The sequence below is a fragment of the Sinocyclocheilus anshuiensis genome, unplaced genomic scaffold, assembly GCF_001515605.1.
Source record: "Sinocyclocheilus anshuiensis isolate Anshui unplaced genomic scaffold, SAMN03320099.WGS_v1.1 scaffold836, whole genome shotgun sequence".
Classification (NCBI taxonomy): Eukaryota; Metazoa; Chordata; class Actinopteri; order Cypriniformes; family Cyprinidae; genus Sinocyclocheilus; species Sinocyclocheilus anshuiensis.
Genome location: NW_015551122.1, coordinates 1,326,136 through 1,341,623, shown reverse-complemented (window position 1 = coordinate 1,341,623; position 15,488 = coordinate 1,326,136). Strand labels below are relative to the sequence as shown.

At 38.2% G+C, this 15,488-nt stretch overlaps 1 pseudogene; it reads right to left on the bottom strand.

Moving 5' to 3' along the window:
- The window catches only part of LOC107663116 (protein KIAA2022 pseudogene), a 63,016-nt pseudogene extending 50,111 nt beyond the window's left edge, over positions 1-12,905 (bottom strand).
- Between the last annotated feature and the right edge of the window lie 2,583 nt (positions 12,906-15,488).

The following is a 15,488-nucleotide window of genomic DNA, read 5'->3' as shown; positions in this document are numbered from 1 at the left end:
GAATGTTTAAAAAAACTTCCAAAATCACCTTAGATAAACGGCAAAAGTCAACAGGCTTTTCAAAATCCAAAATGCATTTCGTTTTGAAACTAAATCATCCGCCATCGTCTTGTCTGTCTCATCCCACTCTACTTGTCAGTCAGCTCGACTCACTCTCCTCACTGGATAAATTAAATCTGATCTGTGATGAGACTGTCGTTCGGCACACTGCACTGAGCATCCGCGTTCAGTTTTTAATTGTAGTGTCTGTTCTTTTACTGAACTAAATTATTTTTATTACTATAAAAAATCAAAACGACGGTGGGGGTCGGTGCCGCGGTGGGCAAGTGACGTAACCGGTGTTGTGGCTTAACAACGGTATCACCGTCAATCGCAGCAAGTCTAATTGGCATGGTTCAAATCTTACTTATCTGACTGTCATCAATTCGTAGAAGTGAATGAAGAGGTATCATATCGATCACAAGTACAGTATGAAGTACCTCAAGGCTCAGTACTGTGACCGCTGCTTTTCACACTTTACATGTTACCCTTGGGAGATATCATCAGGAAACATGGTGTTAGCTTTCACTGTTATGCTGATCATACTCAGCTCTATATTTCTTCATGGCCCGACGATACATAGCCATTTGCAAAACTAACGAAATGCATAGATGATATAAAAAACTGGGTGACTAGTAATTTCCTACAGCTAAATTCTGAAAAACAGAGGTGTTAATTATTGGACCAAAAACCTCTGCATGTAATAATCTAGAACACTGTCTAACACTTGATGGCTGCTCTCAAACTCTCGCCATTTGATAATACCTAGAATATAAAAATCAACTGCGGGTGGCAGATCCTTTTCCAATTTAGCGCACAAACTCTGGAACAATCTATCTAGCGTTGTTCAGGAGGCAGACACACTCTGTCAGTTTAAATCTTGATTAAAGACCCATCTCTTTAACCTGGCATACAACTAGGGCTGCACGATAAATCGCATGCGATTATGAACGCGATATTGCGTAGCTTGTCAGTGAACTACGGCTCTGTGTAGAAAATGAGAATATGACAATCTCGCGAGAACCAAGTCTTGTTTACAGCAAAGAAAAACCCGTCTCCTCTTCGCTTACATCAAAATCCTCTGTAATTTTTTTTAACAAATCCTTGTTTTATACTTCTAATTCATGAGCAGTGTTTTGTTTTGCTCTCTCCTCTGGGCTTCCGTGTTTGTCACTTCTGTGTTCGTCACCGCATTCATGGGCTAATTTTCATTTTTGGGTAAACTATCACTTTAATGTTGATTCCAACATTTACTAATACATTATACATCTATTAATGTTCATTAATGAACCTGAGCTAACATGGACTAGAAATTATTATAACGTTATATAGAAAAAATAACGTTAACAAAGATTAATAACAAATGTATTGTTCATTGTTAGTTAAAGTTAATTAATGCATTAAATATAGTGAACAAATAAAAACTTATTGCAAAGTGATACCATAATTATGGACTGTTTGTTCAGATGAAAATGTGGAGTTAAAGATACACTTGATTTTTTTTTTGTAATCAGTGGTAAAAAAAAAAAATGGTGTTACGTACCACATTTTTGTTTAGCATTTTTCTCTAATTTATAAATAAAGGAATAGCTCACCCAAAACTTCTGTCATCATGTACTCAATCTCATGTCATTCAAACCTGTATGACTTTCATTCTTCCATAGAACAGGAAGAATGACAGACTGTCTGTCACTTAGTCTTTTTTTCAGTACAATGAAAGTGACTGAGACGGACATTCTGCCTAACATATTTTTCTGTGTTCTGCAGAAGACAGAAAGTCGAACAGGTTTAGACTGACAAGAAGATGAGTAAATGATGACAGAATATGCTTTTTTGCTTGAATGATCCCTTTAAGACCAATCACTGACAGGTCTGTGAAACGTAAATACCTTATGAAAGAAATGTACACTGGATTTAGTTTTGATTTGTCAAATCTGTTCTGTTTCACAAATCTCATCATTTCACAACAGGCTGCCAAGACTCATAAAAGCAATTATTGTTTTAACTGTTAATAGAATCATAAATGAACCAGAATCTTTACATGGACTCAAACAAGAATCACTAATTCATTAAGATTCATATTCCTAGATATGAACAGCAAAACAATTTGATGCATGGTTTGCTACAAATAATTGTTCAGGTGATCAGAAACATAAAAAAAACACCATTAACACATTTTAAGGACATCTACATGGTCCGTCACCCGTTTCAGCTGCCTGTGCTGCACATGGCCATTACATGTAGCATGTAAACAGCCCATTTAGCACAGGTAATGGGAAATTTCAACAGGTTAAGCAAGAGCCGCTGCCTACTTGCATGTCCTGCTGCAAGGCGACCACAGTCGCCATCCTCACATTTCTCATGACAACCCTAATGAGCATCCTCACATTCTGTGCCATAGCACTAATTTGAGAAATTTCCAGCACAAAGACATAATGAGACAAACTAATTAGACGCAGTCTTTGCTGCACAGAGATCCTCCGCAGTTCAAGTTAGCCGCCTACCTGGCGTGTTCTAAAATAGGCAGGAGCCGTCAAGAACATATATGTTAACTCTGCTCAGCTGCCGTGGCCGCGTGTGTGTGAAAGCATGTGTACAAGCGTTACATTGTGTTGAGGCAGCGCGCACAACTAGCATGCTCTTCAAACTCCTAATGGCTAGTGCGTCATGGAGGGCCAAGACCAAATCCATAGGTTTTCTGTACAAGAAGCTTTCTACAATATGTATGAGACTTGTTCGTTACATCCGAGAGCAGAAAGACACAATAGTATGAATCTCTACGGAAGCATTAAACTAGAGTCAATAGCACACAGAAGGCACATATGGATATTCGAGTCTCTGGAGAGTTAATTATTTATCACACATTGCCCCTAGAAGGGCTTTAAAATGTGCCGTAGAAGGAAGAACCTGAAATGAAGAGAGGCCAGGCAAAGTGAGAAAGTTAGATAGGCCGGAGAGAATGAGATGTAATTGATTTCAAATGTGATGGGGGAAGCCACGGTCCCCAGAGAAAAGTACAGCTCATCGCAGCGGAAATGAAAACTACAATTAATACTCAGGCTGTATTAAATACTCCGCTAAAACAGACATTAGCAGGGAAAATGTGATGACGTGAAGCCTTACAACAGAGTAGACTGAATATGTGATGTTGGGAGCAGTTCTTGTTTTGGTGCTTGAGGTTTTGAAAACATAATTACAGCAGAAATTCAAGAAATGCAAACCTTGAAAAACAATTCCCTGCATCAAGCTGGATTGATTTTACTTCACAAATTCCTGCTTCTCATGAAATAAACAATTTGCTTTGCAAAAAAACCAAATACAAATACATTTTAAAAATTGTATTTCATTCGGGGCTTTTACAAACAGGAAAGAACAGGATTAGCACATGACGTGGGTCAAACACCAAGGCTTGTTTCTGGAGCATGTGCATAACCACTAATGCAATGCTTTAAACAGATCACTACCATAATATATACTGTAGATGTACATGCATTTAAATATGGTATTGTGTGTGTGCAAATATATTTGAACACACATGTACCTTATATATTCACATTTATATGGGAACATGTATGTACAATATATGTACTCAATTATGAGGAAAATATATATTTTCATATATGCCCATGTATTTGTATTTATACATATAGTACATAAAGCACCCATGTTGATTAAGTTATAAATGTGAAATCTCATTTTCCACCCACCATGTTGCATTGATTTTAGACATCCAACTGTTCAAAAATCCAAAACTTTTAATATTTGTTTCAGTAATGTAGTGCAGTTTTTGTCTTCATTGCTATCATATATGTATTTTAAGTCATTTTAAAGTCTATTGTTTGCTTGAGTCTAGAATAATCGACCGATTACCAAAATCGTTAGTGACCGCTCTAGTGCACAAACAAAACACTGGCTAAAATAGTGAGGTTTTTAACAGGATTGAAATAGTTTCACTAACTTTCAGTATTAAATTGAATATAGTTTTATTCACCATCTCTCTAGACTTGCAAAACTGCCTTAGATGCCTAAAAATGCTGTCTAGGTAGGCGGCTCACTAGGGTTTCAGCCAGAACTATTGTCATCGTTAGCGTTACTGAATCAGTTGGTGTTCGATGAACTCGGGTTAATGTGTGAGTCAGACTAACTATGAGGAACAAGAATTGAGATTGGTGTTATTAATACAGTTATGATTAAATATGCCATGTCTTTGTGATTTGACTTCCTACTGATTCAATGATTTTTGAAAGAAAATTAATTGGCGGTGCCGAAGGCATTGGAGCAGATATGTGGATTAATAATGAATAAAAAGGAGTTTTCCTTCCTTCTCTTCCACTCAGAAAACCCTGTTTGGATCTGGTGCTGTGTGTGAAATGTCTCGAGTCCAGTGAGATTGTCCCAGTGAGGTGGAGAAACAAACCCTTGACATACCACCGCATGCTGATGACAGCCCTGTCTGCCAGCTGGCTGAAGCTTCCTGGCCAAGACTGAGTCTACAAACAGGTGAAAGTCTCATTGCCTACACTGAGAGATGAGACATGGTTTACAGGAAAGGTTGCCTGTAGGACTGGGAGATATGACCGTATACAGTGCAATCTGAAATGAATGCACTGTTTTCTCCAGAACTTCCTGGGACACGTGGAATATTCTTTACATCAAACCAGCAAATATGAGGAAGCATATGACATTAGGGATGTTCATTTTAACCATTTAACCGGTTAACCGACTGTGAGAATTTTGACCGACTAATACAATCAGTTAAACGGTTTAAAAAGTAATTTAATTATTTATTTTTTAAGTAATTTATCAAAATATTTAAAAAGGTTTGTGGCATGGTTAAAATACCACATTAGGGATGTTAATTTTAACCGTTTAACCGGTTAATCGACCGTAAGAATTTTGACCGATTAATGCAATCAGTTAAATGGTTTAAAAGTAATTTAATTATTTAACCTATTTTTTCAGATAATCGGAATTGTAAAAGGTTTGCCTTTATTTGTGTACATTCACAATAAAACAAATCTTTGTGCTTTTGTAAAATAAGCCTTAAGAAAAATAGGATGCCGCTTTCTGCCATCTGTTTCCTTTCGTGTTTCTCATATAGGCCTATTTATTCGTTATATAGCCTAGCTTTATTATGTTTTTCTCCACTCGCAGAAGCGCTGCAGGTGCGTGATGTGATGCAGGTGAATTCTCATGTTCTGTTGTTTGCTGCTTTTTGCGCATGCAAAATGAATCCCCGGGAAACAAATGTTAGTATTTTTAACGGGTCACAGACACGTATCCTTTCTAATTTAATTCAATTCTAATTTAAAATAATCTTGTCGGTTAACGGTTAACAATCGGTTAACGAGCGTCGGTTGTCGGTTAGGAAAAATAACCGAAATGAACATCCCTATATCACATGTTTTAGTGACAGGTGCTGTTTCACTGAGAGACATGGAGTGTCTCATTTCAAATATGGTACTGTGAGTGACTGTTTTCATGCCAGAAAAATCGGGCAGTACAAAGTATAAAAATACAAAAATAATGCAACACAATGCATGCATAGATTCACGGCCAGTAAGAACTTTTCTCAATGCAATTGGCATTGGCAGCTGTGATAAAATGTAAAACAATGTTGTACAAAGCATGTCTTGCGTTGGAAGAGTTTAAAATGATATAGGGTTCAACCTCATAGAAATCCAAACATCCTTCATAATTCTCTGTTCTGAACAACTGAAATCATTTGAGTCAAAGGACTTCAAAACATGACACTGCCAACCTCTCTGAGAATAAAGGAGTTTAAAGCTTATCATCTGACAACCACACCACTTTAAACAGACTAAAACACTTGCCTACTGCTCCACAGTACAATGCTTGACTTTATACTGTAATTAAAGATGCATATTAGTACCTTAAAGGTTCATATTAATACCTAAAGAGTACATATTAGTACCTAAATGATACATATTAGTACCTTTTGAAAGCGTAAGGCCCCCAGGCCCCAGTGGCAGCTTTTGTACCATTTTTTCTGAGAGTGTGTATAATAATTCTGATTACAACAATAAAAAAAAAATCATAATAGGATTGTCCTTAGATAATGCAGTAACATGAAAACGTCTAATGAAAGCTTGGATCTTTCTGATCTTCTAATCTCGGATCTTTATGAGTAACGGTTTTGACTGTTTTTGGTCTTTCACAAATCATACTTTAAAACGCATCGAAAATCTACACAAATAAACTCAAAATGAACAATATTTCCCATTTATTCTTTATGCTTGACACCTAATGTCATATGAAATCTAACATCTTAGCTTCATAAATTGACCCTACGGGGGTTTGATCCTAGTACCCTTGAGTTAACAGCCCAGATCTTTAACCATTAATACACCATCATACCAGCCTTTGAAAAATTGGATGAAAGAGACGAGCACAAAACATTACGCACGTTTCCATTACCCTTCAAATTGCGCAAATTGAAATGTCTAATGGAAACGCGTCAATTTCGCAAAAAAATGCCCATATATCGCAAAAAAGTTTTTACGCTCGCATGAGGTGGTTTTTCAGGCAATGCGAAAAAGGAATAATTCGCAAAACTGCAATGGAAACGGCTTTTTCGCATTTACAGGTCACATGGCGTATGTAAAAAGTCATATGATCATTCTTCAATGTACTATAACCTCCAAGAAACACTTCATAAGTGGCCGCGCTCCAGTATAAGGGGCTTTTCCTACCATTAATGCTTAGACAATTTACATTGCAGACTGCACACGTCTGTGGTGCAGTGTGGCTCTGATACGGCCACTGAAGCTGATTGCGGCCACAATGCTTGTGTTTATTCCAGAATCCAGCCGCACCACGCAGGTTTCTGAAGTGGCTCTCTGTGCTGAAAATATTGCCAAAGTTTTGTGCAAATCTGTAATGGAAACGCGCCTGTCATGACTCATTTTTTGCTGCTCATTTGGTGGTGTTTAAAGGCAGCTGCTCCAGTGGCAGATCCTGAATCCAGAGCTGCCAGCCTAAGAGTCCGAGAGACACAAAGACTCTAGTGTCACTGCAGGCCACTGATGATGGGGGGCTGGGTAATGAAAACGCCACCGAGCACACAATTAAAACGCCCAAGATAAAGCAGGAATGCTTTCTGTGAAGCCTCTATGTATTATGCATTATTTTGATTGTGTTATGAAGGCATCCAACACTCGTTCTAATATACAATGACATTTGTATTCTGTTTTCTTAAATGATTTTTACCACAGCTATAGTCCATCACAGTGCATTTCTATCCCAAACCAGGCTCACTGGAAAAAAGATACCTGTGGTGACATTTCTGCAAAATATTACGTTGCTGCTTGCACACTTTCAAAGTGAAATGTCAGTGCAAAGCCGTATCATATGAGCTACCGAACAAACCTTCTGTGTGCTGTCTAGTCAGTGGCACTAAAAGCATATTCAGTTTTATCCAAAAAAAGAAGAACGTGAATCTGGCGATGTTTTATTACATTGGTTGTTTGGAAATGAAATGACCGGTGAGTGGTGCTAAAAGGTCTATCACACTATATAGACCTTTAAAATAACATACCACCTACACTAAACCCGACCCTAAACCCAGCTGAAAGAAACAAAAGCACCTCACATCACAAGTGTACCGGGTGCGCTACCAAGCAAGTTTACTACTTCAGAAAAGCCATACATATGGAGCTATGTGATGCGAATGTTGTGAGGTTGTTCAATGAACCGCATGAAAATAAGACTTTATTAATGGAGATTCTGCCCCTGTAACCATAGTTTGTGTGAATCGTGTTCATTTCAGCTGAAAAATGCTATATAGCTGAAAAAATAACTTTTTAGTTCGAATCAGATATTGACAAAACTCGACTACTGATGTTGATCATGTGTTTTGATACTGATTTGTAAGATACAACTCTTAATAGGAGATAATTAAATGAATGTATTACCAACAAAACATGTGCAAGTCCAAAATTAACTCCACAATTGTGTTGAGAAAATGTAACGGCCATAAATACTTCCTACTTGCCATTAAACTTTCATTTTAAGCTATTGTTTAATTGAGTTTTGTTTTGGTGGCTTAACTTCAAGAAAGTGCTCTTGTGGTGAAAATGTGTAAAAAAAAAACACAACAAACAAAACAAGCTTTGGCTTTCTTGCTTTTACATCAGTTGGTGACGTTTTCAGAAATTGCACAGCAGCCACTGAGCTTGTCTTTGGACGACATTCTCTACAAAAATGCAATTACAATGATATTTCATCTGGAGAAGATCATTCACTTTCAGACTGTTGTGATTTTGCCTCCTGTTTTGATGAAATCAAGTGTTGCGTTGCACCTGCAGTCATCTCTATGTGAACCAGCACACTGTTGACAACTCTCTGAGTCACACATGGCTGGAATATGATTTCATCAAAGAGCTCTTGACCATAGCCACTACAGCCCTGCAATTTACATGTAGCGTAAAACCACCACACCATTCACATTGAAAAAAAAAAAAAACAGCTCCATCAAGAGCTACTTGAGCCGAACAGCTCTGCTTATTCAGATGTGTACTTCCACACTAAATTATCACATCAGACAGAAAGATGAATGTTTTCTGTACATTATAGTATAGTTAAACCAGATACAGTGTGTTCCATGCACATGGCATTTTAATAAGCTTTTAAATGTGAGGGAAACAAAGACGTGCACTTTAGTGTGTGCCAAGAATGAAGAGAAAAATGTGCTGTTTGCCAGAAAGAGGAAGTATACAGCTTTCCTGAAGGGTCTGCTTACACTGTAACAGCACCAAAAATACTATAAGAACATGGCTAAAGACCTCTAGAGGACCGCGTAGGGGCACTTCTCAAAACACACACAGGTTAAAATGTGGTTCAGGCAGACAGCTTTTTATGTTTTGAGACCATGATGCCTAAAGATGCCATCTTCATATACAGCTCATTTGATTTAGAAACCATCATGCACAAGAATGCCATCTAGGTAGGCAGCTCCAGACTTTATGACTATATATTGCCAAAAATGCTTTCTATGTTGGCAGCTGAAGCTCTGAGGCTACAATACCAAGCAATGCAGTTTAGGTAGGCACCTAGATAAGTTTTAAGACCATGATGCCCAAAAATACAGTCTGCACAGGCAGCTTACATGGTATTTCATCCTGGTTCAAGCATCTTTGACACATCCTATAGTCTGCCCAAATTTACTGACCCCCTTTCCAGATGTCTCAACCAGAAGCTGGACAGTAATGTTTGGTCAGGAGTGATCACTAGGTTTTGAGACCATCATGTCCACAAATGCTGCCTAAGTCAGTCATTAATGGTCAAATATGAAACTTCTTGAAACCTAAAGAACTTGAGGTTGATAAGACAAATGCTGCATTTCCGTACTGCTACCAAATATGCATCTCGAAGGGATGTGTGCATAATGTATTTTAGTATTCACAGTTCTTCTTTTGAAAATGATCGTATATTTGTTTGTTTGGTCTGCTTTTTGGCACTTTTTGTCTAAAAACCAAACAAGCTACCTACCTAGACAGCATCTTTATATGTCTGTGCCTATGATGGCCAAAAATGCTGTCTATTAAGTATTAGGAAAGAATGATCTAAAACTTTGCGTCTTAAAACCAAACAAGAATGCCGTATAGGTAGGCAGCTCCCTAAACTTTATGACTATATGATGCCCAAAAATGCTGTATATGTTGGCAGCTTAAATTCTGAGACTATAGTGCTAAACAATGTCTAGATAGGTCTAGATACCCAAAGTCTAGGTAGGTACCTCGCTAGGTTTTGAGAAAACGATGCCCAAAAATCCAGTCAATACAAAGGCAGCTTCCATGGTATTTTACACTAAAATGACGTCTAGGAAGAACCTAACTGGACCCTGAGAACAAGGTTTAAAAGTGCTATCTAGTTAGGCAGCTCACTAGGTTTTAAAACCATGATGTCCAAACATGCCATCTAGACAGTTCACTAGGTTTTCAGCCCATGATGACCCAAAATCCTGTCCAATTAAATTAAGCAGCTCTACTGAAGGGTTCACTTACACGGCAACACCAGGACAAATGCACGGCTAACACCAAAAAACGACTAGAAAAATTCTCAGTATTGTCAATTAGAGGACAATACCCCATCAAAAGGAATATATTTTGAACAGACAAAACATTCATTCATATTAATTTCAGCGTGATTTCCTTCACAGCTGATGAACTTCAGCCTCAGGTGAGCAGATAGCAGAGTGTCTGGAGCTATCAGTGTGTGGAGATCACAGGAAGGCTGTAAAAGCATGAAAAGACGTTGTGGCTCTGTCCCTCAGGAACAGCCTGAGCTCTCTCCCCCTCCGGCCATGAAAAGCAATCAAGAAGCTGAACAATCTCCCGTGGACTTCACCTCGCTGTTTAATTACAGCGTCGGCTCTCCGCTGCAGTCTGCCTGACTGAGCTTATCCACGGTCCAAGAGAAAGACATGCTGCAATATATGACTCAGACATAGAAAATCACAGCTGCTGAAAATAAAACATGTACTGACCCAGTGGTAGGATATGACACATCATATATGTATTGTGGATAATGCAAATAATGGTAGCATATGATTGAAACGATTGGTGGGACTATATGGGTTTTCTACTGGCCAATGATGATTTTAATAACTAGAAAGAAACTGACAACAGATAAATGATAGCTAAGATATACAAAAAAAATTATTGCATTTAAATGTGCATGCATTTTGCACAATATGTATGCCAAATTTGATGTAAAAACAGAAACTGAGATAGTAGTTGAGCCTATTGGTAGTTTTTGGAACTGACAAAATTTTGGTTCAATGGCCACATAAACGTTTTAACGTTGATAATCTCAAAATGACCAAATAAGAGCTGCTTAACCATCCTTGATCTGACTAATTGACACATACTCAGTTTCCTGTGAGTCATCTAGGTAGGTTCTAGCTACACAATCACTTAGCAAAACTGTTGTTGTAATGTGGCTAACAAGGGATTTTTGCTGCCGCAGTAGCTTAGTAGTAAAGTAGCTTTGAGAAATCCCACAGGCCGAGGTCTTTCAATTAAACGCACAAAAACAATACCCTCACAACAACGGTGACAACGCTTACCGAGTTCAACTCAAATCAATGCAAGTGAGTTGTTTCATAAAGAGATGCATGAAAAAAAAAAAAACAACTAAGGAAATAATGAGTGGAATGCAAGTGAAGGATAAATCAGAATTCAGAAGCCAGAACTGGAATGTCATGGAATCAAAAATGATAGAGAACAAATACAACATGGGGGGGGAAAAAAAGAAAAATGGATGCATTAGAGCGGAGACCATCTATTAATTAACTTTTAATAAATATCTTTCTCGTGCAAATTATGAATCTCACTTTGGCTTCAGGTTCAAATATTTCATGATGCCATCTGGTCCCCTCAAAAAACATTCATCCTCATAGCCATCATCTCTGAGGGCATTGTTGCGATGACCGTAGAGAAGAAAACCAGCAGACGTTATGACTAAACTCTGGGGGGAAAAAACAAAGAAAAACACTAGCCCATTGACAGACTTGTGACTCAGTGAGTGAGCGGCACAGATTGGGCTGACAGAGTGCTCCGAACTGCCAATGGATTCAATGGGAATGTGATTCAGTTCTTTTATAAGACTACAAACAAACACAGTCGTCACAGATGATCAAATCTGCACAACACCAGATTTCAGGCCCTCTGTACAATTCCTAAAATGCATCCTGGATCAAGCATCTTTGACATATCCTATAGTTTCCCCAAATCCACTGACCCCCTCTCCACACAGTCATTGATGGTCAGGAGTGATCCCTAGGTTTTGAGACCATCACGTCCACAAATTCTGATATGAAACTGTTCTTGAAACCTAAAGAACTTGAGGTTGATAAGACAAATGCTGCATTTCCGTACTGCTCCCAAATATGCATCTCGAAGGCACGCGTGCATAATGTATTTTAGTATTCACAGTTCATCTTTTGAAAATGATCGTATATTTGTTTTTACTTTTTGGCACAAGACAATAAAATTAGGCAAAGAACACTTGTGTGTCTTTATGGCCAAAAATGCTGTCTAGGTAGGCAGCCTACTATAGTTTTGAGCTCCGGTATCCCAACATGATGTCTAAGCAAGCAGTCCACTTATGAGTCCATGCGATGGCCAAAAAATGCTGTCTAGGAAGGCAACACTCAATGTTTTACACCAAGACTCCCAAAAATGCCCTCTAGGTAGGACACCATAATGTCCAAATAGGATGTCAGGGTAGGCTCATTAGTTTTTTGATACCACGGTGACCAAAAACATCTATGTAGGCAGCTCCTGAGATCATGATGTTCCAAAAGGCTGTCAATGAGACTATGGTGCCCATATAGACAACTCGGTAGGAAACGTGCCCAAAAACGCTTAGTGTCAGAAGTGAGCAGGGCTTCATCAAGCCAAAAGTAACATTACTACAGACGCAATGAACACCTCCTCATCATATCTCCTAATATCGATGTGTGCACTGTATTGGAATAGTCATGCAGTGCATGCATATTGATAAAGTGGTGCGTTTTCATCCGTATCTCACGCAGAAGAGCGCGTCAGATGACTTACCCGTTCCTTACGCCGCCAGATAGTGTTTATTTCTTAGCGCAGAGAGCTTTAAACGCCACAAAACAGCTCATACGTGGAAATAATTTCCTTTATCGGAGGCACTTGTGCATGTTTTCGCGCATCCCGGGCCTCCCGTCAGTGATGGAGAACAGCCCGCTGATTCGCGCTCCTCTATCGCTCCATCTCTGATGACAGCAGCAGCGTGTTCAAATCTCCGCCGAAGAGCACTCATCAGCTCCAGCACGTCTCCATCTTTAGCTCAGGTGCTGGATGCTGCCATTGTTCAGCCTGCTGGCTCTCGGTGTGATGGGCGCAGTCTCGCAGGCGCGCGAGGGGAGCTCTCCGGCTCGTGACGTGTGCGCGGAGGGGAGGAGCTACAGGTGAAAAGGCCAAAAAGTTTTCTTTCACCATATACACACAATACATCAAAATAAAAATGTATTGTGACTTTACTGGTTCATATTTCTAAAATATGCTAATTATGCATCATCTGATTAGATTTGCGGTGCTACTTGCAAATTGCAGTCCGTTACTGATTCCAAAAATTGTAGTTAATTACTGTACATTACACATTTGAGCTACTATAATCAGACTACTTTTAGAATACTTTTGACCTCAATCGTTTATCGCATGATTTAAAGGGGTCATATGATGCGATTTCAATTATTTTTCCTTTCTCTTTGGAGTGTTACAAGCTCTTGGTGCATAAAGAAGATCTGTAAAGTTGCAAAGACTAAAGTCTCAAATCCAAAGAGATATTATTTATAAAAGTTCAGAGTCAGCCACGCCTACCTAAAATGGCTTGTTCTAACTCGCCCCCACATGTCTACATCACTATGTGGGAAGATTTGCATAAATGGTAGGGGCGTAACATTTCCGTCACACGCTTGAGGTATTCGGCCAATCACAATGCACTGGATAGCTGGCCAATCAGAGCACACCTCGCTTTTCAGACCGATGTGCTTTGTAAAAATCGACGCGTTTCAGAAAGGCGGGGCATAGAGGAGAAACATTAATGTGCAGTATGTGGAAAATAATGTGTTTTTTGAACCTTAAACCGCATAAACACATTTCATTACACCAAATACACAAAATAATGTTCTTTTTAGCAACATCATATGACCCCTTTAAATAGGACAATCTTATACCATATTGATATAGAAATACAAAGAGAAGAAGAATATATTACATTCATTGTTATAATGAAGTGCATTAAACATTATATTACGTCAAGGTTTCCCAAACTGGGGTTAAATAACCCCCTGAGTAAAAATTCATATAAAAATTAATGAGTTCATCAGTAGCTAATTGATGCAATGTTGAAATGTTTAGAAAACACTATTGAATTGATTTTTGTAAATCCAGTGTTCAAATGCTGTTTAGCCTCTTAATTTTCTGTGTAATTATATCCACCTGACTAATGACTGGTCTCTGTGTGAATGTCCACAAAACTGCACGACTTTCTGAGAGTATATAAGCAGCAGGCCATTTTAGAAATTAACATTTAAAAGATGAAAGAAAAATGAGGGAGAATCAAATTCTGAATAATTGACTGCTATTGTGTGAATAATATGTTATCATATAATCAATAAAAAAGTAACTGTAGTCTGCTTTTAAAATACTGTAATCTAATTACAAGTACTTAATTTGCAGAATCTGATTACACAATCCAGATTATATGTAATCAGTTACTACCCAGCACTGTATATCTGCATATAATAACATAAAGGTTACACTGAGAGCTCAGAGGTTAATAACTGATACTAAAGAAAACAATGAAGCAAAATGGTTCAGATTCCAAATGTTTTTGAAAGATGTTTCCTATAAGCTCACCATTTATTTGATGAAAAATACTGTAAAAAAAAAAACGTAATTTTGTGAAATATTATTACAATAATATTAATAATATAATATTACAATAATTTTAATAATAAATAAATAGTAATATTAATAACAGGCCTTTAATCTAAGCATAGGCGGAGGGTGAACCAACTCCAGGGTAAGGCTAAAAGCAGCCAAGTGTATTAAACATCATAAACCCGTCTTTTTAGGCAACAACCAGACATGGGTGTCATGTAGGCTAATAAAATGTTTAAAGGGACTGAATTTGTATTTAACGTGATTACAATTTAATAAAAACGTTAGAAATTGATAATTATATAACGTTTCCTTTCCAGGGTTATTCAAACAGCGAATAAATTATATATAGAAATTAGAAAGTGACATTATCTAGGGTGACCCAGGTCGAGAATAAGGAGAGATGACTGACAAGACCATGCTGGAGTATTTGCTGCTCAACAGATCCTGAACTCGTTGACAAATAAATGATCTTGGTGTGATTGCGAAATCGAAAGTGAAAGTAAACAGCGCAAACGCTCATTCAAAAATATTTAAACACACTGCATCCTGAGAGCGACTCCCTGATGCGCCAAAATTATATACAATATTAGAATGTTTAAAGGAGTGGACACGAAAATCACGGGAGCGAAACATGTTGCGGGAGCAGGCGACAATGGTCAGAGATTCAGCGGGAGCGGGATTAAGAAAAAATGAAGAATCCCGGACATTTTGGGCATTTAAGAAATCCCGGCCGGACGCATTTTTGTATGTCCAAAAAGAGGACATGTCCGGGGAAAAGAGGACGTATGGTCACCCTACATTATCACTAATATTGATCTATCGCGAGTTTAAGCACTCTCAAAAAAAAAAAAACTATGGTTATAATCTGTATACACTGTGAAATTAATCTCTTACTTGTACATACATCTGCGCTTTGTTGTTTATGATGAGAGAATTCACGGAATTCAGTCAGCGAACGCGCGCGCTCTCAACAAAACTGATCTGTTTCAACGATGATTCATCTGAACG